General features: G+C 44.1%; 1 protein-coding gene across 3 annotated transcripts in view; it reads right to left on the bottom strand.

Annotated features, from left to right (window-relative positions):
- LOC137541570 (corticotropin-releasing factor receptor 1) overlaps positions 1-26983 on the bottom strand; it is a 366548-nt gene that overhangs the window by 155428 nt on the left and 184137 nt on the right. The window lies entirely within an intron of this gene.

Here is a 26983-nt window from a genome sequence, read left to right as displayed (position 1 = left end):
GGCCTGCACTTTAACATTAGCCGTGACACAACAGGTTATGTCATTTTCATAAAGCTCAATACAAAATGTAATATGTAATGAATATACACCAGGAAGACGATGAATGCTACCCCTCCCAGCTCCTCCATGATTATTTCATGCAAATAAGGAATAGTCAAGGAGATGGTTATTATTCCATCTGAGATGACTGCAACCTATAACACCTTACCAGATATTTTACAAGTGATTTATCCGTCATCAGCTAATGAAAAGGATTTTATAGACACATATAAATAAGCTCTTGGAGCTTGAAACATTTAAAAAAACAAAAAAATATATATATTTAGTGCCAAACAAGGAATGACTGCTACACAGCATGGTCAGCACCTTGGACAGCTCCTGCTGTGCAGTAACTTAGCCACAAGTGATAGGAAGCGAGGTGTAAATAATTCTGATTATTTCTAATGTAACATTTCATGGAAAGTGTTTGTAGTTTGGAATTGGGTCAATCAAATGCACTTCTTGAAAACTTTTGGCTGGTTTGGCTGGTTCTAAGCTGCATGCAATATACTCTACTTAAAATGTGCATGGAAGACAGATTTATTTAAAGAGAATCTGTACTCTAAAATTCTTACAAAAAAAGCATACTATTCTGTTCATTATGTTCTCCTGGGCCCCTCTGTGCTGTTTCTGCCACTCCCTGCTGTGATCCTGGCTTGTAATTGCCAGTTTTAGGCAGTGTTTACAAACAAAAGACATGGCTGCTAACCAGCATGTGAGAGGCTGAGAGGAGCTCAGTCTGTGACTCACACAGAGCCTGCAGAGGGCGTGGAGAGGGTGTGTATAGCTTCTATCCTACCACAAGCAGAGCAGCAGATTCCTGCCTGAGTGTCTGAGCCCAACAAAGCCGTCAGAGGAAAGAATATTAGATTATATAAGAGATAATACAGCCACTGTGCAACTAGGAAAGGCTGCAGTAAGACAGACCACATTAGAACAGGTATAGGAACTTATAGGATAGAAGAAATAAGGCTGAACATTTTGTTACAGAGTCTTTTTAAAGGAAAACTGAAGTGAGAGGGATATATAGGCTGCCATGTTTATTTCCTTTTAAACAATACCAGTTGCCTGGCTGTCCTGCTGGTGTATTTGGCTGCAATAGTGTCTGAATCCCAGCAGAAACAAGCATGCAGCTAATCTTATCAGATCTGACAATAATGTCAGATACACCTGATCTGCTGGATGCTTGTTTAGGAATTGTGGCTAAAAGTATTAGAGGCAGAGGATCAGCAGCCAGGCAACTGGTATTGCTTAAAAGGAAATACATATGGCAGCCTTCATATCTCTCTCACTTCAGTTGTCCTATCAATCTCATTGACCATCACTATTTATCCAAATATTTCTATCTCATTCCTTATATCAGTGAACCAACAGGCTGAGATTGTCATGCCAAAAAGTGAGTGATTAAGGCAAATTAATTCTTGTTTGAACATGAAATAAAACTAAACTAGTTTAACCACTTGAGGACCTAGGGCTTTCTACCCCTTAAGGACCGGCCACTTTTTTTCCATTCAGACCACTGCAGCTTTCACGGTTTATTGCTCGCTCATACAACCTACCACCTAAATGACTTTTGGCTCCTTTTCTTGTCACTAATAAAGCTTTCTTTTGGTGCTATTTGATTGCTCCTGCGATTTTTACTTTTTATTATATTCATCAAAAAAGACATGAATTTTGGCAAAAAAATGATTTTTTTTAACTTTCTGTGCTGACATTTTTCAAATAAAGTAAAATTTCTGTATACATGCAGCGCGAAAAATGTGGACAAACATGTTTTTGATAAAAAAAAACCCATTCAGTGTATATTTATTGGTTTGGGTAAAAGTTATAGCGTTTACAAACTATGGTGCAAAAAGTGAATTTTCCCATTTTCAAGCATCTATGACTTTTCTGACCCCCTGTCATGTTTCATGAGGGGCTAGAATTCCAGGATAGTATAAATACCCCCCAAATGACCCCATTTTGGAAAGAAGACATCCCAAAGTATTCGCTGAGAGGCATAGTGAGTTCATAGAAGATATTATTTTTTGTCACAAGTAAGCGGAAAATGACACTTTGTGACAAAAAAAAAAGAAAAAGTTTCCATTTCTTCTAACTTGCGACAAAAAAAAAAAAATGAAATCTGCCACGGACTCACCATGCCCCTCTCTGAATACCTTGAAGGGTCTACTTTCCAAAATGGGGTCATTTGTGGGGTGTGTTTACTGTCCTGACATTTTGGGGGGTGCTAAATTGTAAGCACCCCTGTAAAGCCTAAAGGTGCTCATTGGACTTTGGACCCCTTAGCGCAGTTAGGCTGCAAAAAAGTGCCACACATGTGGTATTGCCGTACTCAGGAGAAGTAGTATAATGTGTTTTGGGGTGTATTTTTACACATACCCATGCTGGGTGGGAGAAATATCTCTGTAAATGACAATTTGTTAATTTTTTTTACACACAATTGTCCATTTACAGAGATCTTTCTCCCACTCAGCATGGGTATGTGTAAAAATACACCCCAAAACACATTATACTACTTCTCCTGAGTACGGCGATACCACATGTGTGGCACTTTTTTGCACCCTAACTGCGCTAAAGGGCCCAAAGTCCAATGAGTACCTTTAGGATTTCACAGGTCATTTTGAGAAATTTCGTTTCAAGACTACTCCTCACGGTTTAGGGCCCCTGTCACAAGTTAGTGAAAAATGACACTTTGTGAAAAAAAAACAAAAATCAATTTCCGCTAACTTTTGACAAAAAATAAAATCTTCTATGAACTCGTCATACACCTAACAGAATACATTGGGGTGTCTTTTTTCTAAAATGGGGTCCGTTTCTGGGGTTCCTATACCGCCCTGGCATTTTACGGGCCCAAAACCGTGAGTAGTCTGGAAACCAAATGTCTCAAAATGACTGTTCAGAGGTATAAGCATCTGCAAATTTTGATGACAGGTGGTCTATGAGGGGGCGAATTTTGTGGAACCGGTCATATGCAGGGTGGCCTTTTAGATGACAGGTTGTATTGGGCCTGATCTGATGGATAGGAGTGCTAGGGGGGTGACAGGAGGTGATTGATGGGTGTCTCAGGGGGTGGTTAGAGGGGAAAATAGATGCAATCAATGCACTGGGGAGGTGATCGGAAGGGGGTCTGAGGGTTTGGCCGAGTGATCAGGAGCCCACACGGGGCAAATTAGGGCCTGATCTGATGGGTAGGTGTGCTAGGGGGTGACAGGAGGTGATTGATGGGTGTCTCAAGGTGTGATTAGAGGGGGGAATAGATGCAAGCAATGCACTGGCGAGGTGATCAGGGCTGGGGCCTGAGGGCATTCTGAGGGTGTGGGCGGGTGATTGGGTGCCCTAGGGGCAGATAGGGGTCTAATCTGATAGGTAGCAGTGACAGGGGGTGATTGATGGGTAATTAGTGGGTGTTTAGGGTAGAGAACAGATATAAACACTGCCCTTGGGAGGTGATCTGACGTCGGATCTGCGGGCGAACTATTGGTGTGGGTGGGTGATCAGATTGCCCGCAAGGGGCAGGTTAGGGGCTGATTGATGAGTGGCAGTGACAGGGGGTGATTGATGGGTGGCAGTGACAGGGGGTGATTGATGGGTGGCAGTGACAGGGGGTGATTGATGGGTGATTGACAGGTGATCAGTGGGTTATTACAGGGAAGAACAGATGTAACTAATGCACTGGCGAATTGATAAGGGGGGGGTCTGAGGGCAATCTGAGCGTGTAGGCGGGTGATTGGGTGCCCGCAAGGGGCAGATTAGGGTCTGATCTGATGGGTAACAGTGACAGGTGGTGATAGGGGGTGATTGATGGGTAATTAGTGGGTGTTTAGAGGAGAGAATAGATGTAAACACTGCGTTTGGGTGGTGATCTGATGTCGGATCTGCGGGCGATCTATTGGTGTGGGTGGGTGATCAGATTGCCCGCAAGGGGCAGGTTAGGGGCTGATTGATGGGTGGCAGTGACAGGGGGTGATTGATGGGTGGCAGTGACAGGGGGTGATTGATGGGTGATTGACAGGTGATCAGTGGGTTATTACAGGGAAGAACAGATGTAAATATTGCACTGGCGAATTGATAAGGGGGGTCTGAGGGCAATCTGAGCGTGTAGGCGGGTGACTGGGTGCCCGCAAGGGGCAGATTAGGGTCTGATCTGATGGGTAACAGTGACAGGTGGTGATTGATGGGTGATTGATGGGTAATTAGTGGGTGTTTAGAGGAGAGAATAGATGTAAACACTGCGTTTGGGTGGTGATCTGATGTCGGATCTGCGGGCGATCTATTGGTGTGGGTGGGTGATCAGATTGCCCGCAAGGGGCAGGTTAGGGGCTGATTGATGGGTGGCAGTGACAGGGGGTGATTGATGGGTGATTGACAGGTAATCAGGGGGGATAGATGCATACAGTACACAGGGGGGGGGGGTCTGAAGGGGGGGGTCTGGGGAGAATCTGAGGGGTGGGGGGTGATCAGGAGGGGGCAGTGGGGGAGATAAAAAAAAATAGCGTTGACAGATAGTGACAGGGAGTGATTGATGGGTGATTAGGGGGGGCGATTGGGTGCAAACAGGGGTCTGGGGGGTGGGCAGGGGGGGTCTGAGGGGTGCTGTGGGCGATCTGGGGCAGGGGGGGGAGAAATCAGTGTGCTTGGGTGCAGACTAGGGTGGCTGCAGCCTGCCTTGGTGGTCCCTCGGACACTGGGACCACCAGGGCAGAAGGCAGCCTGTATAATACACTTTGTAAACATTACAAAGTGTATTATACACTTTGTATGCGGCGATCGCGGGGTTAACATCCCGCCGGCGCTTCCGTATAGCCGGCGGGATGTCGCGGCGGGCGAGCGGTGACAGGCGCCGGCGGAGGATCGCGTCACGGATGACACGATCTCTCCGCCCATGCCCTTAAATGGACCGCCGCCTCTGTGGGTGAGCCGGTCCTTAAGGGCTCCACTTCCCGGCCGCCCCTGTGCGTTAGGCGGTCGGGAAGTGGTTAAAGGAGCACGATCACGAAAAATTGTAAAATGTAAAATAAGTGTGAACACAGACAAATAAGAAGTATGTTTCTTCCAGAGTAAAATGAGCCCTAAATGACTTGTCTCCTATGTTGCTGTCACTTACAGTAGGTAGTAGAAATCTGACAGAACCGACAGGTTTTGATCTAGTCCATCTCTTCATGGGAAATTCTCAGCATGGCCTTTATGCTGTAAAAAGACACTCCTTGAAAAGGATTTATATAAAGATTCTGGCCATCCTCCCTGCTCACTGCACACTTGGATTGTTGGATTGAGCAACTGCCATTCAGTTAGTGCTTTTGTAAATAAAGAAAACCCTGAGAATTCCCCATGAGGAAACTGGCATGTCCAAAACCTGTCAGTTCTGTCAGATTTCTACTAGTTACTGAAAGTGACAGCAAGATAGGAGAAAATTCATTTATAGAATATGATCAAGCCTCAAAGTATTCCACAGGATCCTGCAGCTGATATCAAACTCATATAGAGTGATTTGGTATCACATGAAAGAAACAATCGGCCATAGCGTACCTTAAAATGTTTAAAGGGAACCAGAGAGGAACGAAGAGTAAAAATAGAAAAAGCTTTTATACATACCTGGGGCTTCCTCCAGCCCCATAAGCCTGGATCGCTCACATGCCGCCATCCTCCGCTTCCTCTATCGGCGGTACCGGGTCTCATCACTTCCGGCAGACGCGACCAATTTTCCGCAGACACAGGGGCTCCCTCCATAACCTTACACGTGCGGCTGCGCAGTATGGAGCCGCACGTGTACGGGTATGGAGGGAGCCCCTGTGATGTGGACAATAGGCCGCGTCAGCCGCCCAAGTGGCGGAAATGACGGGATCCGGTACCGGCGGATCCAGGCAGCGGAGGACAGCGGCGTTTGTAGCGATCCATGCGTATGGGGCTGGAGGAAGCCCCAGGTATGTATAAAAGCTTTTATTTGATTCATCTCTGGTTCTTTTTAATATAAATATATAATTGTAAATGCACTCACAAGTGTAGAAAATTGTGAGTTCATTTCTGGAGCTAACCAGAGTGCAGCTTGCAAGTGGTTTGTGGGAGGAATGCAGATTAATTGTTAACAGGTCAGGTTTGAGCGTGGCCGCAACCGTGTTCACACTCACTCTACCCCCTTGTAATACCACCGCAGATTAGCGCTTGACACATGTCTTGCTTTCTCCGCAATTTGGGTGCAATTAAATTGCACCTGAATTGCACTGGCGGGTGACAGACAGCAGCGTTCTCCCCAGGTTCTTCTAGCCGGGTGCTCCACCCGGCTAGTTTTGGTGAGCACCCGGCTGTTATTGGCTTACCTCCTCCTCTGCTGTAAGCAGAGTTGTGCAGAAACGCACTGGCCCTGCATTCTCATCTTGCCCCACCCGGCTACTGGAAAACATTTCTGAGGAGAACACTGGACAGGAAACTGAACTGCTCAACAAGCACACAGTTCAGCCTCCCGTTTGAAAAAAAGCCTAATTTATGCGTGTTTCCCTTGAACTGTTTACATGGGAAACAGTATAAATATCAAGTAAATGGCATGTTTGGTGCCTGCTGCACAATTTAACAGGAGCTGCTGAATTATTTTATGTGGCCCCAACCAGAATTGGATTTGTTACTTACCTTTTATAGCCATAAGAAAAAATAAACAGGGGAGATGCGTGGATCTTGGTCATTTTTAATAAAGCACCCACTGGAGCGTGTCCTCGAGCGGGGCTGGGAATGAGCACTGCTATAAATAGGTAAAAACCAATGTGCAAAAAAAAAAAAAAAAAAAAGGATATGAATAAATCATGTTGTGCATATATCAGTGGTGAGCGAATCGTTCACATCTATGACACGCGCTTGCGTTCCCTGTCACGACTGCATGCACAATTAGTCACCACGCATTTAGCAGAGGTTTGTTTTCTACACCAAATTGCTATGACACTTGTGTGGGTGATATCTATTGTTAATGGTCAGCTGGGGAGGATCTTTGCAACAGTATTTCTCTGAATGATGATATCCTCTATACAACAAGATAGCAGCGGGATTATTTCGTTTTCCATTACAGGTAGAGAGACTGGCCCTTCTCTCAACTCTTCAGTCTTCACATTTCTAGAATTATTTCATTTGTCATTTTAAAAAGTAACATTATCTTCCATTTAATGTTGCAGTAACAATGCTACAAATGAATTGTACTTTTTGAAGTTTCATCCTGACTCGCTCTACACATAATGAAGTTGAAAAAAAAGAAAGAAGCTCATTAACTTCCCTGCATTCCCCGTGACAAATGACTCTGCAGTTTCCGAGGTACAGGGCTTTACCATAAGCAGTGCTGCTACTGTACAAAATTCATCCGTTTTTTTATAAGCGGACATATTTCTCTGACTACTGTTCGACTATTGTATCAAAACTAAGGATGGGGTGTAAAAACTTTGAAAAGTTAAAGTAAGACTATCAAACCAAGTGTTCTAAATTGACAATGTACACATAATGTCTAAGTAGCTGTGTAAACATTTTCCTACTTTTCATGTTAAATATCAGAGGCAAAAGCTTTAATACATTGTGTGTAGGATTTAGCTGTATTGGAACAAATCATTCTCAAAAGGGGTGTCCGCTTTAATGCACAGCCAGTGTTTTTTTTTTTTTTTTTTTTTTTTGCATATCAGACTACAGAGTATTTTTCTCTGAGGCTGGTTTCACAGTGGGACGTTACAGGCGCACGTTAGAGCAGCCTGTAACGCACCCCACCGCACTGCAATGAAAAATCAATGGGCTGTTCACAGTGCCCACGTTGCGTTACATAGTAACGCTGTGCCACCAGACAACGTACTGCATGCAGTACTTTCTAAGCGGCAGAGCCACGTTAGACTGCTTGCACATGCTCAGTAACGTTGGGGAGGAGCGGAGAGCGGCCAGGCACATGGCTAATTAATATTCACTGCACTCAGTGACGTGCAGTGATTACTTCCTGGAGCGGCAGCTCTGTGCAGCGATTGGCCGGCGGGACCACGTGATGCCGCATGCGCACAAGAGTACGCATCGCGGCATCACGGACGCCAGAGTGAGCTGCACAACGCGGCTCACTCTGACGTCCACCTTAGAGAGCACCAGGCGTTGTGTTAGGGGCACGTTATGCGACCATAACGTCCCCTAAAACGCAACGTCCTGGTGTGAAACTAGCCTGAAAGCAAAAAAAATGTATTAACCATTTCAGTCCGTGGGGATTTTTCACCTTATGCATCAGAGCAATTTTTGCCTCCCATTCATTCACTAATAACTTTATCACTACTTATCACAATTTATTGATCTATATCTTGTTTTTTCCGCCACTAATTAGGCTTTCTTTGGGTGGTACATTTTGCTAAGAATTATTTATTTATAAATGCATTTTAACAGGATTAATAAGAAAAAAATGGAAAAAATTCATTATTTCTCAGTTTTCGGCCATTATAGCTTTAAAATAATCCACGCTACCATAATTAAAACATATGTATTTTATTTGCCAGTTTGTCTCGGTTATTAAACCATATAAATTTTGTCCCTATTACAATGTATGGCGCCAATATTTTATTTGGAAATAAGGGTGCATTGTTTCCGTTTTGCGTCCATCACTATTTACAAGCTTATAATTTAAAAAATATGTGTAGTATACCCCCTTCAAATGCATATTTAAAAAGTTCAGACCCTTAGGTAACTATTTATGTCTTTTTTTTTGTATTTTTTTTTTCCATTAAAAATTTTATTTGGGTAATATTTTGGTGTGGGACATAAACAGTTAATTTTTAATGTTGTTAAATGTGTAAATTCTAATGTAAAAAATGTGTAGATGTGGTTTTACTATTTGGCCACAAGATGGCCACCTTCATTTTTGTTTTCCCTCCTTGTACTTATCGCTAAGCGGAAGTACAAGGGGGATGCGGAAATTTTTCCGGGCAGAAGAACTGAAGCCTCATGAGTGAGTACTGAAGCCTCATGAGTGAGCGCTTCAGTTTTTCTGCGGGGGACAGGGATCGGTGATCGGGAACCATGTTCCCGTTCACTGATCCCAGGGCTACTGGTGGACACCAAGGGGACACGGGTCGCGAAGCGCGGGATCGCATAAGAGCAGCCGCCCGGACGTGAGCTTCACGTCCGGGCGGCGGAAATGGTTAAAAGCTGCGGTGTCACAGACAATTACAAATGGTTATAACAAGTTTCAACTGCTCTCTTCAGACAGAGACACAGGATACAGGCAGCTGCAGCTTCTGAGAGCTTTCTCTAACACACAGGGTTAACAGATACAGTGTTAGGGAATCATGCTTCACTCTGCCGTCAGATTAGAGCAGACTTGCCGTCAGTTAAGAGTGAAAGGAATTTGATACAGTGAACAAAAGAGATAAGCAAGTGAAATGTATACATCATCATTTACCAGCACTTCAGGAACTCTCTCAATCCCAGGTAAAAAAAACAAACCAAAAAATGTTAATCAGTAGTGCTCCTTTAACAAAGGCCCAGGCCTAGGGCAGCTGCTACCCAAGGGAGATACTGGACATGTACGAGGAGGTGGCTGATTATGGAAGAATAGGCTGCAAGTGCTATAGGGAGGCTGCCAATAGGGAGCAACACATGGAAGATGGCAGAGGAAAGGAACAGGAGAGAAGCTGTACATGGAATGGGAGAGTGGCTTCTGCAAATGAACAAAAGGGAAGAGAAAAGGCACCCAAGGGTATAATAAAATGAATGTGAAAGGGAATGAGATGGCTTACGTCAATGAAGACAAAATTCATATGATAAATGTTGCTATGTACAGTGGCTTGCAAAAGTATTCGCCCCCCTTTGACGTTTTCCACATTTTGTCACATTTCTGCCACAAACATAAATCAATTTTATTGGAATTCCATGTGAAAGACCAATACAAAGTGGTGTACATGTAAGAAGTGGAACGAAAATCATACAGGATTCCAAACATTTTTTTTTACAAATAAATAACTGCAAAGTGAGGTGTGCGTAATTATTCAGCCCCCTTTGGACTGGAGTGCAGTCAGTTGCTCATAGACATGATGAGTGCTAATGACTAAATAGAGTGCACCTGTGTGTAATCTAATGTCAGTACAAATACAGCTGCTATGTGACGGCCTCAGAGGTTGTCTAAGAGAATATTAGGAGCAACAACACTATGAAGTCCGAAGAACACACCAGATAGGTCAGGAATAACGTTATTGAGAAATTTAAAGCAAGCTTAGGCTAAAAAAAGATTTCCAAAGCCTTGAACATCCCACAGAGGACTGTTCAAGCGATCATTCAGAAATGGAAGGAGTATGGCACAACTGTAAACCTACCAAGACAAGGCCGTCCACCTAAACTCACAGGCCGAACAAGGAGAGCGCTGATCAGAAATGCAGTCAAGAGGCCCATGGTGACTCTGGCCGAGCTGCAGAGATCTACAGCTCAGGTGGGGGAATCTGTCCATAGGACGACTATTAGTCGTGCACTGCACAAAGTTGGCCTTTATGGAAGAGTGGCAAAAAGAAAGCCATTGTTAACAGAAAAGCATAAGAAGTCCTGTTTGCAGTTTGCCATAAGCCATGTGGGGGCACAGCAACATGTGGAAGAAGGCGCTTTGGTCAGATGAGACCAAAATGGAACTTTTTATCCAAAATGCAAAACGCTATGTGTGGCGGAAAACTAACACTGCACATCACTCTGAACATACCATCCCCATTGTCAAATATGGTGGTGGCAGCATCATGCTCTGGGGGTGCTTCTCTTCAACAGGGACAGGGAAGCTGGTCCTGAGTGGGGCGGAGGTTCACCTTCCAGCAGGACAACGACCCTAAACATAAAGTCAGGGCAACAATGGAATGGTTTAAAACAAAACAGATCCATGTGTTAGAATGGCCCAGTCAAAGTCCAGATCTAAATCCAATCGAGAATCTGTGGGAAGATCTGAAAACTGCTGTTCACAAACACTGTCCATCGAATCTGACTGAGCTGGAGCTGGTTTTCAAAGAAGAATGGGCAAGGATTTCAGTCTCTAGATGTGCAAAGCTGGTAGAGACATACCCTAAAAGACTGGCAGCTGTAATTGCAGCAAAAGGTGGTTCTATAAAGTATTGACTCAGAGGGCTAAATAATTACGCACACCCCACTTTGCAGTTATTTATTCGTAAAAAATGTTTGGAATCATGTATGATTTTCGTTCCACTTCTCATGTGTACACCACTTTGTATTGGTCTTTCACGTGGAATTCCAATAACATTGATTCATGTTTGTGGCAGTAATATGACAAAATGTGGAAAACTTCAAGGGGGCCGAATACTTTTGCAACCCACTGTATATAAAGGGCATATAAAAAAACAGCCACGAGAAATGTGACCTAAGGGAGGAAAAGGTATACATTTGGCCTTGATTGTAAACAATTCATATTCATTTCCATTTTAACATGGTTTCCTACTGAAGGCAAGTTTTGACTTGCATCTTCTTCCTACATTTTTTCGTAGCCTTAATCATAATTTTATTGATTGTGGATCCTTCCTTACTCTGTTCAGTTTTTTACTAGTAATGAATTTCAAGGGTTGCTTTTATAGAATTTCCTTCTAAACATTATTTTTTACTGCTGGAGTGTGACAACCCACCTATTCATTAAACACATATAATATTGATTGGCAGATGGGTTGGCTAATCTTACCTCTATGTAGTATGCGAGCCCACCTACCTCATAACAACAACAGAGTCCGGATCCCTGCGACAATAATCGTGAGTATGTGTGCACTTTAGGGCAGTGTTCTCTGCTCCTCACACAGAGACTGGACAGGGAAAAAAGAGCACATTCATCAGAAAAAAAAGCTTCAGATGTGCAAACAGGTGTGCACATAATTGTCTTTGTGAGGGGAACTCACCAGCAAATTGTTAGCAAAAGAGTTCCTAATTTTAGGGGCACTTATTTACCAACTGTGTAACTCTTACTACAGTCAGTGCAGAATTAACATTTTCATACAAATTCCACCTTGTTTTGTACCGCATACATGTAAAATTACTGATATTCTACTAGTTAATTCTGATAGTAAAATATCAGTAATCTTTATGGATATTTTACTATGTACAGTATAGTAAACCTAACCCTATTCTCACACTATTCCCACCCTCTGGGTGCCTAACACTAACCGCTCCCCCCGTTGCTGGCAAACCCTAAAAACATCTGATGGTGCCTAACCTTAAAACCACCCCTGGAGATGTCCAACCTTAAGGACCTCCCCGGCACTGCCTAACCCTGAACCCCGTCCCCTGGTGGTGCTTAACCCTAAACCACACCCCACAATCCTAACACTAAGGACCCCTTCCCGCCAAGAGATCCTTGCTGCCTTTCTGCTATATAGCCTCAATTTGCATAGCGGGGGCCCCAGTGCCCAAATTCCCGCTAATATCCGCTAATCAGGGCTATTTGCATTGCCGCTTATGGCGGTTACAGTTTTTACCAGGTGGCCATTGTCACCTACTAAAAAGGGATTTCTAGAGGGGTTAATGGAAAAGAACAAACTGCAACGTTTTCATGAATTGTAAGAATGGAAATTATTCCGTGAGACAAAACCTTATTTTGCAGTGTTGTGGCTTTTAGCTCCAGCGCTGAGGGTATGGTAGCATTGCTACATAAAGCAGCACCAGTGGGATATACGTGGCTCAGAGTATATGGTGTGGTGCTTTATGTACAGTCTTCCTCTGCCCTGTAAACCGATTAAGTCCCTGTATTAATCCATCATACTGTATGTCTCCATTTTCCCCCTTCAGCTCTCCTCCTTCTGTCCTCTGCAGCAAACACTATCATCTGTATCTTGCCCGTTATCTCTTTCTCCAACATTTCCCTGACAATATCCACCCCATCTGTTGGCAGTATATCACCCACGCCGCGCCCCTCATTGTTTACCCTTCGTTATCGTCTCCTTGTTATTTTATTTTCCTCATCCTCTCTTGTCATGCTGCTGTACTGCAAAGTCCTACTAACTGACTATCTATCTGTATTGCCAGGATGACAGAACTATCATTCAGACTGTGCTGTGAGAAACGGAATGCATTGAATACTAGTGTCTGTGTTTGCAAGTTAAAGACGTTTGCAGAGCTCCATCCATCATGCCACCACTGTGTTGTCACATTAGCCAATGACTTTTTCCATCAGGGTGTGTCTATTTATGCAGCTGTCTGACAAGGCTTTTGTAATAACAACTTTCTCGACCAAGACTTAAGGGAAAAGTGTGCATAGCTCTCTTTTGTGCAGTTTAGTATACAGTAGAATCTCATTATAGTAAACCTCTGGCCATAGTAAGTCCCCAGGTTCTGACCATGCACCTGTATGAATATACAATGGCCAGGTCCCTTGACATTTAAGGGTCAATATTCTAAAACATAGTCTAAGTTAAAGGCCAAGTTGTTTATTAAGATTTAACATTCATTAAACAGTCTGAAACTAAGTGGCGTAACTATAGGTGTGTGTGTGTGTATGTATGTGTGTGTGTATGTGTGTGTGTGTATGTGCGTGTGTGTGGTGTGTGTGTGGTGTGTGTATATGTGTGTGTGTGTATGTGTGTGTGTGTGGTGTATGTGTGGGGTGTGTGTGTGGTGTGTGTGTGGTGTGTATATGTATATGTGTGTGTGTGTGGTGTGTGTATGTGTGTGTGTGGTGTGTGTATGTGTGTGTGTGGTGTGTGTATATGTGTGTGTGTGTGTGTGTGGTGTATGTGTGGGGTGTGTGTGGGGTGTGTGGTGTGTGTGTATATGTGTGCGTGTGTGGTGTGTGTGGTGTATGTGTGTGTATATGTGTGTGTGTGTGTATATGTATATGTGTGTGTGTGTGTGTGTGTGTGTGGTGTGTGTGTATATGTGTGTATATATATGTGTGTGTGTGTGTGTGTGTATGTGTGTGTGTGTGTGTGGTGTATGTGTGGGGTGTGTGTGTGGGGTGTGTGTGTGTGGTGTGTGTGTGGGGTGTGTGTGTGTGGTGTGTGTGTATATGTGTGTGTATATGTGTGTGTGTGTATATGTATATGTGTGTGTGTGTGTATGTATATGTGTGTGTGTGTGTGTGTGTGTGTGTGTGTGTGTGTGTGTGTGTGTGTGTGTGTGTGTGTGTGTGTGTGTGTGTGTGTGTGTGTGTGTGTGTGTGTGTGTGTGTGTGTGTGTGTGTGTGTGTGTGTGTGTGTGTGTGTGTGTGTGTGTGTGTGTGTGTGTGTTTGTTCAGCCAAATGCTTTAGAACTCATTGGAGAAAGAAAATGCAGAGTCGGCACTACTGCTCCTAGTACATTTATTGCCAATAGGTGTACATCAAATCACGTGCAGGGTGAATGGGTAAAACATACCGTGCATTAGAGGCTGAAGGTGGAGAGCTGATGGTGGGCGCTAGGTGCAGGAATAGCCTGACGGCCGTTTCGCGCTATCCAAGCGCTTCTACGGAGGCTGTGAAACTTGGGCTGGCTGACCGGCTAGAAATATCCTCTGCTCGGGCGTTCGGCGCACTTCCGCCTACTGGTACCGCCCCTATTCTTCCCCTGTAGCCAATCACGCAATGGAGCGCATCTGCGCTCCATGCATGACTTCCGTGCGGAAGAAGAACTCAACTACAGGTGCTGCAATGTGCCACACTACATTAGACGGGCAACTGAGCTATTGCTCTGCAGAATACCTGTAGAAGATTTGGCGCCATCATGTGGCCATAGACCAGACTGCATGAACTAAACCTAAAAATATATAAATGTAGAAAAAGTGTGTACAATGTGTGTACGCTGAGAATACATAATTCGGACTGGTTGTAACCAGATAAAGTGCAAACTGGAGTGACTCCTAAAGTGAACTGGTGCTAGAAAAATTAGTGCAGATTATAAGGTGACTATAAAACCTATAAAACAGGGTGTATGGCAGTATGGTGCCTACATGGTGCATTAAAATGCTCAAATTTGAGCAGGCTAAAAAAAGGGGGAGAGGAAGGCTGAGTGATGGAGGTAGAAAGTTATAAAAAGCACTGTCTCCAGTGCTCTGGACTTAAAGTTTGACATATAATTCAATTAGGACACACACTTAGTCGATTAGGGGAACAAGGTGGTTGTAAACAGCTCTCCAATATTGTTTGATATATCATCCTAATAAACAATTTTAATAAACATTTTTAAGGGTCTAGAAAACATGAAAAATCGACGTAGTCATTAAGACCTAAAGGGCCCATAGCTTCAGTCCTGATAATTAACAGTATTTCTTCCCTTTTGAGCTTTTTTTCCCGATCTCCTCCTCTTCTCAATGGAGGGACATGGATAATGCCTGCAACAGTTAATACTGCGGGGTTACTGTTATGTACTTCTCTAACATGTTCAATCAATCTGGGTGAACCATGGCCTGATTTGATGGAATTAAAATGTTCTCTAAAACGTCTGTTAATTGATCTTGTGGTTTCTCCCACATAGAAGCGACCGCAGGGACACCATATAGCGTAAACGACGTACTCTGTCTGACACGTGAAAAATGCATTAACTTTACGTCGTAGGGGCCCTAACTGGTAGCTTTTTCCAACTTTAATATGGTTGCACGATACGCAATGGCCGCATTTATGGTTCCCATGGGATTTAAATTTCTCCAGCCAGCTGCCTCTATGCGGGGTAATAAACTCACTTCTGCTGACCTTTGATCCTATTGTGGGGGCACGTCTAAAGGAGAACAGGGGTCCTTCAACCACCAAAGGTTTCAAGACAGGGTCTCTTAGCAAAATGTCCCAATTTTTAACCATGATGGATTTGATTTGGTTTGACATTGCTGTATAATCAAACGTCATTGGTGTCTTCTTCACAGTTGCAGATACATCTTTCTTCTTTTTACTCATTAAAGTTGTTCTTTCTTTAGAGTTGGCTTTTCTAAAGGCCTGTTGTATTTGTTCGGCTTGGTATCCTCTTGCTAAAAGTCTCTTGCCCAGATCCTCCGACTGCCGGCGAAAATCTTCGTCGAGCGCGTTATTGCGACGTAGTCGGAGGAACTGGGCGTAAGGGAGTGTGCGAGTCACATGCTCTGGGTGAAAGCTATTTTTGTGGAGTAGGGCATTTGATGCTGTTTCTTTACGGAATCCTATTGGTACTAGCTTGCCCTCCTTGATTATTAGCTCTAGATCAAGAAAGGCTACCCTCTCCTGTGTTGTGTTCGCTGTGAAGGCCATATTGGCCTCATTAGCATTAATATAATGCACAAACTCATCAAAGGTGGCACGAGTCCCAGACCAAAACACCAACACATCGTCCACGTACCTGGACCACGCCCTGAGTTGACTTCTGAAGGGGTTACGAGGGGAATGTATATACTCCTCCTCCCACCATGCGAGAAAAAGATTCGCATAAGTACAGGAGACAGATGTTCCCATAGCAGTTCCCGAGGTCTGCCAGTACCATTGTTCGTCAAAAATAAACGAATTGTGTGTTAACACAAACCGGAGACATTCACAAACGAAGTCTTTAAATTGATCGTCTTTGTCTGTGTAATCCAGAAACTTCCTAACTGCTACGATGCCCAGGTTGTGTGGAATTCTGCTATAAAGGCTTTCCACATCTATAGTAGCCAAGAGGTCGCCTTCGTGCCAAGGATAGTCCTCCACTCCCCTTAGGACATCAGTGGTGTCTACCAAGTGGGAGGGAATTAAATCGAGTAGTGGCCTCAGGACGTGGTCCAGATACCTGGACAACCTCTCTGTGACCGAACCCATCCCAGAAACGATGGGCCGGCCAGGGGGATCGGTCTGGGACTTGTGCACCTTCGGTATGTGATACCATATGGGCTTAATGGGATGACTAGGCAAAAGATCATTGGCTAACTTCGGTGTAATGATACCCTGCTCCGCCCCTCTACGTAACAAGGTTCTTAGGAGATTTTGATATCGGATGGTGGGATCCCCAGGAAGGCGTTGGTATATCTTGGTATCTTGTAGCTGCCTCATTGCCTCATTTCTATATTGCTCTGTTGATGATATCACGATAGCTCCTCCTTTGTCTGCCCGACGTATTTGCAGGTCAGGGCGATTCTGCAACCACTTCAGGGCCCGTATTTCTTTAGTAGAAAGGTTATTATCTGCCTTGGGGTAGATTTGTGCCTTCATCTCCCTCTCTACTACTTTTTGATAAATATCGAGACTAGAACCTGGCTGTACATGAAAAGGGACAACTGATCTGCAGGGCCTAAAATACTTTTGCGTGCTTTTTAATCCTTCATCTGCTTGTGACTCCAATTCTTTTAGGATATCCAAATTTTGCTGGTCTTGATCAGACCATTCGATCTCAGGACTAAAGCCCAATGGACCCACTTTGGCATCACCCCAGCACATAGCTTTAGGTTGGTTAACTGGAAATTCTTTTTTAAGGAACTCATTGGACAGTGCTTCACAGTGCAGATGGACAATGACCCAAAGCATACTGCAACAGCAACCAAAGAGTTTTTGATGGGAAAGAAGTGGAATGCTAAGCAATGGCCAAGTCAATCACCTGACCTGAATCCGACTGAGCATGCATTTCACTTGCTGAAGACAGAGCTAAAGGGAAAATTCCCCAAGAACAAGCAGGAACTGAAGACATTTGTAGTAGAGACCTGGCAAAGCATCACCAGAGATGAAACCCAGTGTCTGGAGATGTCTATGCGTTCTAGACTTTTGGTCCCTTAAAAAGTGGGAGGCACATATTTAAACTGTTGTAATTCCTACACCGTTCACCTGATTTGAATGTAAATACCCTCAAATGAAATCTGACAGGCTGCAGTTAAAGCACATCTTGTTCGTTTCATTTTAACCAGTTCGGCCTATCTGGACGAACTTACTCGTCCAGATAGGCTCTGCTGCTGCCTCCGCATGGTGGGCGAGATCCCACCGGCCGCCGCTAGCCCCCGATAAGTGAATGGGAATATAATTCCCATTCACCAATCTAACTTCCTCGCAGAAAAACCGACGCTATCTATTGAGAGAGCGCTGTATTTCTGCCGCCAGGAAACTTCTCCGTCTTCCTTTAGTTCCTAGATGCGAGATCGTTCGCATCCAGGACTTTTTTGACTGTGGCCATCCTGTGGCCAAATAGTAAACTGCACCCACATACATTTTTCAATAAACAATTATTTTATTTTACATTTAAAATTAGTTGTTTCCCTCCCACACCAAAAGTTACCCACATATATTTTTATTAAGAAAAAAAATACAATTTCTTTCTTAATGTTCCTGTTAAAATGGATTTAGAAAAAAATAATTCTTAGCAAAATGTACTACCCAAAGAAAGCCTAATTAGTGATGGAAAAAACAAGATATAGAGCAATTAATTGTGATAAGTAGCAATAAAGTTATTGGCGAATGAATGGGAGGTGAACGTTGCTCGGATGCATACGATTTTGGACTCTGTAGGTTGAAGTGGTTAAATCCATTGTGGTTGTGTATAGAGCCAAAAAATTTTAAAATTGTGTTGATGTCCCAATATTTATGGACCGGACTGTATTTGCATTAGTTATTTCTTCCCAATTTATAATACTGGCATGACACTTCCAGTATGTACACCACAAGCTGTTCTATTGCATACGTCAAAAAAGGGCACCTGGAAATTTGGGCACCCAGTAATCCCAACAGTAGAATATCAGTAAATTTCCCAATATTTTATTATTAAATATGATAATGTATTGTATGTATTAGTGTAAATACAAAAGTAACATTTCGGTATTAACCTCCTCAGCGTTGTGCCTAATGGCTGTAAATCCTCTAGCTAGCACTAGGCTCTGGTACCCCTGGATCGCCGCAGCTCCCCCGTTTATACATTACCCAGCCTGGATCCAGCGATCCGCGCAGCCTCCCCGGACAGCTCCAGTCTTAACTATGGGGAGGATCGCAGATGATGTCATGCATAAACCCGATCCACCCCATAGAGAGACCGGAGCTGTGCCTAGAGGCTGCGCGATCGCTGGATCCGGGGGGGGTAATGTATAAACGGGGGATCCAGGGTTGACGGACACTCTTACTAGCTAGCCTAGTGCTAGTTAGAGGATGTACAGCCATTAGGCACAATTATTTATTTATGGGGGACTCCTGGGGCCGCAGAGCGGTATTCCTGCCACAGTGTCAGGCATACCGCTAAGGAGGTTAAATACCAATATTTTCATATAGCTAAACCTACTCTCACACTGAACTCTCCCATTAATGATGCATAACCTTAACCACCCCACCTCACGACTAACCTTAACCACCCCACCTCACGACTAACCTTAACCGTCCCCACCGCCGCAAACCACAACGCCTCCCTCCCACACCATAACATGCCTAGCCTTAACCCTTTCTCCCCCATGCTTAAACTTAACCGTCCCCGCTACCCCAACCCCCCCCCCCCCCCCATGCCTAACCTTAACCCTTCCTCTCCCATGCCTAACCTTAACCCTTCCTCCTCCATGCCTAACCTTACCCATCCCTGCCACCACAACCCCCCCCCCCCCCCCCACGCCTAACCTTAACCTTTCCTCCTCAATACCTAACCTTAACCACTTCACTCCCAAGCGGTTTTTACCCTAACGGACAAGAGTGATTTTCACCTTTCAGTGCTCATCCCTTTTATTTGCCAATCGCTTAATCACTACTAATCACAATGAAATGATCTATATCTTGTTTTTTTCACCACCAATTAGGCTTTTTGGGGTTGATATTTGTTTTCAGTAATTACTTTGTTTTCTATGCATTTTAAAGGGAAAAAATTAAAAAAAATACACTTTTTCTCCAATTTCATCCCCTATAGTTTTACTATAAACATTTTATCTGCCTATTTGTCCTGGTTATCACACGATTTTAATTATGTCCCTAGTACAAAGTATGGTGACAATATATTATTTGGAAATGAAGGTGTATTTTTTTCTATGGTGTTTTTTTTTCTCACTAATCTCACGTGCACACGCACGGGAATGCACGTGCACACGTGGGAGCGCGCACGTGCAAGCGCACAGAGGCAGCAGCATTGTTTGACTTATAAAAATGTCCTGGAGCCGTTAAGAGACTCTAGCAGGACGTTTTTATAAGTCTGCTTGTCTTTAAGTGGTTAACCATCCCTGCCACCACAACCGCCCCATGCCTAACCTTACCCTTCCTCCCCTATGCCTAACCTTAACTATCCCCGTGTAATGATCCGGCCAGCTGGATGCACTGGCAGACAGCTGTTTGACCATTCCCCTAGTCTGTGTGCTGCAGGTCTCTGCAAGAGAGACCTGTTTTTCCATTACAAGTTTCTGGTCTGTTCTGCTGCTGGGGAATTTGCATACACTCGTTATGTAAATCTCCTACCTGCCTCCTTTGATGACTGGCAGTATAAAGAGCTATGTTTCCCAGAGTCCTTTGCTGGTCATAAGAGTTAGTTCCTGTGTAACACTCGCCTGGAGTGTCAGCCTTGCTCTTTGTTGAAGATTAGCCTAGAGTAATTCCTGGAACTTTGTGCAATTCCTGTCTTGCTTCTGTAGCAGGGCAGAGGAGCTGTTCCTCTGCACTCCACAGCTCCACCTGCCGACAGGAATTTCCCTCTACAGGTGCATTGCACCTTTTGCTGGGTTCCCTCAAATTACATGCTTGTGGAGGATTTCCGCAGTGTCAGCGCACGTCTTGTGCGCTGATCACGGAGAGAATTCCACAATCATTACACCCCGCCAATACAACAACCCCCTTCCATGCCCAACCTTGACCTCCTTATCGTGGTGCCCAATCTTCTGCCTCTAGCGGCTGCACAAATTTCCTGCTTCCATTCTATTGTCCTGATATGGATGTAGACAAGCTGCAGTCTGTGCCAAATCTTTGAATAGTGGGATTTGAAGCGTCCCCTACAGCTTCTGGAAGGTAAAATGGACTCTGTAACTTCATCAGCATGCATATGTTAAGCTATGTTGCATGCTGGTCTGAACTTGGCCGTAACAAACAAAGACTGCCATGGCCAAGAATCAAGAGTCAGACCAACGTGTGTACAGCAGCCACATGACATGCTAGAGATCCAGCATGCGGGATCTTTAGCAATCCAAGACTCGAGCACCACATGAGCCTATTGTTCTCCACTCTGCCCCACCTGTTGTCCTCTGTTGTCCACCACTCATTCTCCCTCCACCCTCTTGCATAACAACAGAAGCGTTGCTAGCCAGGAGGCTGTATTGTGTCTGTACCGCTTTGGCTCTACTCTGTCACCCAAGGGATCATGTACCAATCCCTGCCAGGTGAAAGGCCTGAAGGGCTTTAATGTATCCAAAACATCTGCAGACACTGAGTGGGGTGTACAGAGGTTTCCTGCTTCACTGTCTAGTGAAAAAGCAAAATCAGTAAGTACACTGTATGTGTGAGTAGAGCCCCATTTTGAGTTATTTTAAGCACACTTCACATACAAGTACGGTAAGGCTGGTTTTACACCTGACAAGTGCGTTTGCGGTGCGATGCTCCATCCCACCACAAAAATCATCACTCATATGACCCTGCGGCAGAGTGCACCAACAGGGTTGCATATGCATAGTGTGTCCCACCCCCCTCCCCCCCATTGCCACCCCTTGCTCAGTGGCATACTCCCTGCTGGACAGGAAATACATCACTGGGATTCTCAGGTTCACCATCATATTTGCATTGTTCTGCGCATGCACTGCTGCCACCAATGTATTTAAAATGTCTATGTCGCCCATAGACTTACATGCATTCCTCCACCGCTGTGTCACCCTGGAAGTCCAACGGTAACACGATGTTGACTTTGCGGTGGGTTGGCACTGATTTGCGCAACACAATGGGGTAAGTGTACTGGGGCCCATAGACTTTCATATAACTTACTGTTGCGTTACCCTGCTGCATGCAGAAAGGGAAATGCAATGCAAAGAAAGTCTCCTAGAGTAAAAGGGGCCTAAAAGGTTTTCCTGAAAGTGCAGTGTTCCTTTAAAGGGATACTGTAGGGGGGTCAGGGGAAAATGAGTTGAACTTACCCGGGGCTTCTAATGGTCTCCCGCAGACATCCTGTGTTGGCGCAGCCACTCACCGATGCTCCGGCCCCGCCTCCGGTTCACTTCTGGAATTTCAGACTTTAAAGTCTGAAAACCACTGCGCCTGCGTTGCCATGTCCTCGATCCCGCTGATGTCACCAAGAGCGCACAGCGCAGACCCAGTATGGTCTGTGTCTGCGCAGTACACTCCTGGTGACATCAGCGGGAGTGAGGACATGGCAACGCAGGCGCAGTGGTTTTCTGACTTTAAAGGCAGAAATTCCAGAAGTGAACCGGAGGCGGGGCCGGAGCATCGGTGAGTGGCTGCGCCAACACAGGATGTCTGCGGGGGACCATTAGAAGCCCCGGGTAAGTTCAACTCATTTTCCCCTGACCCCCTACAGTATCCCTTTAAGCTCTAAAGGCAAAACTTGATTTTTACTATCATATCGAATTTCTGCTCCAAAAAACCTCATCACACAAAAAAGAAGCCAGCAGCATTAGATTTTTATTACCCTTTTAATAAGCACACTGTCCAAAGCAATCCTCCTATGGAATGAATTTTTCATCTGTGGCATTTTTACAGTGGAGGTTTGATTACTTTGGATGGACCTGTACAATTCTCATTAGCAGAGAAATGTTAATTTGTGGAACGCAGGCTCAGCCATCAGCAAACAAGGACCCCCTTCTATTTCCTGAGCAAATAACTCTGGGCCTCACATCAGCAGCATACGCAGCACATTCAGCAATATATCCTTATCTCTACAGTAAGCACTTAAAATGGATAACCAAGCAAAGTGGCTATTACCTACAACCCGAGCAGCCAGATACAAAGCACAATTAAATAAACCTTTGTGGTCTCCCAACAATGCCGCCTTCACAAGAAAATAACAATCTTTGGGAAACACTCAACGTGTTCCGAAGATCAGGACTCATTATTCTGAATGCAGGCAAGAGCGGCGTGCCGATACCTGCGTCAATCCAAGAGTTTTCAGCAGCTAATTTTACCTGTGGTTTGCTGAGGGCTGAGATAATTCCAGATTTCAAGGTGGCAGAGTGAATGTGTAGGAGATGAGGGAACAAGGGAGGTAAATGAGACAAAGCAGGGGTCGTAGCTGAGAGAATAGACGCACACAAGGCGAAGTTTGGAAATTAATGTGGAGGAGGTAAAAGGGTGGAAAAGACAATTATCAGGGGGTGAGCAATTTACTCTGTCAATAGTGGCCCTTTTAAAAACTAAAGTCTACTGAAAGTAAAACTTTGTTAAGGAAATAAGAACATTCTCTACAGAAAAGCTCTGCATACTGCTAAGGCCGCTTCCAAACTACACATGGTCCGTTGCACCGCACAACACGGCTGCATGATGTTGCAGAAGTATTGTTGATAGTCCTATAGGGCTACTACACTGATCGCGTTGAGATCAGCAACGCAAGAGTTGCCGAGTGTCATGCTCAGTAACCGCGGAAGTGAGACAAAGACAAAAATTTCAGTGAAAAATATGCCTCACTGATTTGGTCACAGGCCGTTGCATTGCGATCATTTAATAATTTAAACAGTTTAACAAGTAACAGGTTAAAAGCAGCCTAAGGGTGTAAGCAAACTTTATGGGGAGATGCCTGTCTCCATTTTAGGCAGAACCAAAATTAGAAGTAAGTATGCAAGTCTGTCTGGTGCCATTACCATATGATCAGTTCCAGTGTTGTAAAACTAATTACAACTCTTTGGATTGTAGAGGTGCCCATAAACGATCAAATTTCCTGAACGTTCGACTGTCCGATCATTGCAATCAATCAGAAACTATCTTTTAGGCTTACCAACGGAGCAATGTGAAACCATCCAATTAGTAGAAAACAAAAATCAGTATGAAAAATATACTTAACCTCCCTAGCGGTAAGCCCGACACAGTGTCGGGCTAGCCGCCGCAGGGGATCGCATGGCCCCAGGAGGATTTTTGACTGTAAAATAATATTTATAGTCTCCGGTCCCCTCTGATCACCGCCGGTATACGCCCCCCCCCCCAGGGATCCCGCGATGGCGCAGCCTCCCAATCAACTCCTGGCTTCGCTATGGGGAGGATCGGAACTGCACATGACATCATGATGTCGATGACGTAGTGACGTCATGTCCGATCATCGCCATAGAGACAGTGAAGCTGCATGGAGAAGCTGCAGCTCTCGCGGGATCGCAGACGGGTAAATATTACCGGCAGCGATCGGGGGGATCAGAGGGGACCGGAGGCACTTGGGGGCATACTTGGCTAGCGAAGTGCTAGCTGAAGACTATAAATAATATTTTATAGGCAAAGATCCTCCCGTGGACGCAGACATTGAAACTGGGTACCGCCAGGGAGGTTAAATCAGAAGCGTGTGTACACAGGACCTGCCATTCTTGTAATGATGACCCATAACAAACGTTTTGTCTTGGTTTTGTACTACACCCATGCACAGAAATGTGCATAAATTATCTTATTCAGCATTACCGAATGATCATGACAAATTTTCAGCTGCCTCCCATGCATGAATTACACAAAATGAAGACCTACCTGAAGCAGGTCTAACAAGATAACACTGAAATAGTCTCTGTTTGTGTTATAGAAAGTGACATTTTCTTAGCTCAAGATTGTTTATTTTGTTGTGTTTACAGTTTGGGGGGTTCTCTAATGGAGTCCCTATAATTCATTAATTCAGGACAACCGAAGTGATATGTGACATAATAACATAGACATGTGTATGTATAGTGCCAAGCACATAAATAACTATGCTGTATTCCTGTTTACTTTCTCTGCCTGAAATAGTTAAACATCAGGTATCCAAGTGACAGTTTCTAAATGGGTTGGGATCAGGTCGGACTGGGTCAGACTATAGCCTAACCCTCAGTAATAAATTACTTTCCTGTCAGTAAATGGCTTCTGTGTGAGAGCAGGAAAGAGATGAAAAGGGTCAATAATTCATAGATTTGACCTCTAGCATACTTCAATTAAGGTGTCAATGAGCAGAGACAATGAAACAGTAAAAACTTACTAAGTAAAAATAAAAAAAGTCATATTTAGGAGAAGGAAGGTAGATACAATTGTTTTTCTCATCAGTTTATTTTCAAGACCACGTATTATTGATAATGCTGTTTTGGTGAGCCTTAACTGATTCTCCCCATTGTTAAGCTGACACTAAACGACCATAGAAAGAAACAGTGGTGCTCATTTGTAGGAGAACTAATGGAGAAGCATGTGATCATTTTTAACAGGTGATAGATAAGCAAGTCTCTGATTTGCTAGTCATGATCGTGTGCTAAAGCAGGATGTGATCAAAGCAAATCAGAGCATTGCAAATCTATCAGCGGATCAAACAAATCACATGCTTCTCCATGGGTTCTCTTAGACATGACCATCACTAGAAACAAAACGCCTTAATGTTAACCATTCTATCTGACCTTGATCGTGATGCCTAACTCTTACAACTACCCCACTTGAATTTAACTCATTTGTGACACCTAAATCCTAGCCTCTATTAATATTAACCCCTTCCTTATGCCTGACCCGAACTTACTATTTTACATCTTCAGGACTGAAAAGTGTGCTTGACGTTTTGGTAATTTAACAGCCAAAAGCCAAAGATCAATGCTGGCAGCTAAAAGACTATGCTAGGCATTCCTGAGCCTCCCACTCCTCTGGCAGCAGTACACTTTGTGCATAGATCACTGGGTGTTTTGTCTAACTTGTTCAAAGCCAACATTTCTGGAACATCTGTATTACATCTGAAAATCGTGTGACTTATTAGGGCTATTTTATTGAGCAAAACACAGTGTGATTTGACAATGAAAAGTTCTCTGCAAAATGGATGTTTCGGAAATGGATATCGGAATCGGATTGCAGCAAATGGCATGTGGTATAGAACAGCCCCTTACAGTGAAACATCTGTGAGGGTGAACAATGGGAACCTAAAGCGAGAGGGATAGGAAGGCTGCCATATTTATTTCCTTTTAAATGTTACCAGTTGCCGGGCATTACTGATCTGTTAAAGGGGCACTACAGCGAAAAACTGTAAAATTTAAAATATCTGCAAACATATACAAATAAGAAGTACGTTTCTTCCAGAGTAAAATGAGCAATAAATTACTTTTCTCCTATGTCCCTGTCACTTACAGTAAGCAGTAGAAATCTGACAGAAGTGACAGGTTTTGGACTAGTCTATCTCTTCATAGGGGATTCTCTGCAAGGCTTTTATTCTTTATAAAGATATTCCCTAAAAAGGATTTAAACAAAGATGCTGGCCAGCTTCCCTGCACCCTACACAGTTTTTTGGCAGTTGGACAGAGCAACTGCCATTCACTAAGTGCTTTTGAAAATAAATATATCTCTCAGAATCCCCTATAAAGAGATGCCCTAGTCCAAAACCTGTCACTTCTGTCAGATTTCTACAACCTACTGTAAGTGACAGCAACATAGGAGAAAAGTAATTCATGGCTCATTTTACTCTGGAAAAAAATGTACGTCTTATTTGTATATGTTTGCACATATTTTAAATTTTACAGTTTTTCACTGTAGTGCCCCTTTAAGCTACAGTAACATGGAAATCACACCAGAAATAAGCATGCGGCTAATCTTGTCAGATTTGACAAAAATGTTAGAAACACCTGATCTGATGCACGCATGTTCAGTGTCTCTGGCTATTATTAGAGACAGATAAACAGCAGGACTGTCCAGGCAACTGGGATTGCTTAAAAGGAAATAAATATGGCAGCCTCCATATCCCTCTTGCTTCAGGTGTCCTTTAAGGCTAGGTACACACCGGGACGTTGCGTTATAGTGGACGTTATGGTCGCATAATGTCCCCTAACGCAACGCTTGCCGGTGCTGGTAGAGGACGTTGAGTGAGCTGCGTTAAGCAGCTCTTTCCGCATTAGGGCAGTGAGAGTGGCGCTGATTGGCCGGCGGGACCACGTGATGCGGAGTGAAACACTGCGCATCACGTGGTACTGCCAGCCAATCAGCGGTCACCAGTGCAGTGCATATTGAGTAGCCATGTGCGCGGC

This window comes from Hyperolius riggenbachi, chromosome 12 (assembly GCF_040937935.1).
Source record: "Hyperolius riggenbachi isolate aHypRig1 chromosome 12, aHypRig1.pri, whole genome shotgun sequence".
Classification (NCBI taxonomy): Eukaryota; Metazoa; Chordata; class Amphibia; order Anura; family Hyperoliidae; genus Hyperolius; species Hyperolius riggenbachi.
The sequence above is the reverse complement of the archived record's forward strand: the minus strand, read 5'-3'. Positions and strand labels throughout refer to the sequence as shown.